Source organism: Triticum dicoccoides, chromosome 7B (assembly GCF_002162155.2).
Source record: "Triticum dicoccoides isolate Atlit2015 ecotype Zavitan chromosome 7B, WEW_v2.0, whole genome shotgun sequence".
Classification (NCBI taxonomy): domain Eukaryota; kingdom Viridiplantae; phylum Streptophyta; class Magnoliopsida; order Poales; family Poaceae; genus Triticum; species Triticum dicoccoides.
In genome coordinates this window covers 41,485,898-41,486,136 of record NC_041393.1, presented here as the reverse complement: position 1 = coordinate 41,486,136, position 239 = coordinate 41,485,898, and positions in this window count along the sequence as shown.

The following is a 239-nucleotide window of genomic DNA, read 5'->3' as shown; positions in this document are numbered from 1 at the left end:
GAAGAAGAAGAAGAAGAAGAAGAAGAAGAAGAAGAAGAAGAAGAAGAAGAAGAAGAAGAAGAAGAAGAAGAAGAAGAAGAAGAAGAAGAAGAAGAAGAAGAAGAAGAAGAAGAAGAAGAAGAAGAAGAAGAAGAAGAAGAAGAAGAAGAAGAAGAAGAAGAAGAAGAAGAAGAAGAAGAAGAAGAAGAAGAAGAAGAAGAAGAAGAAGAAGAGGAAGACGAAGAAGAAGAAGAGGAAGA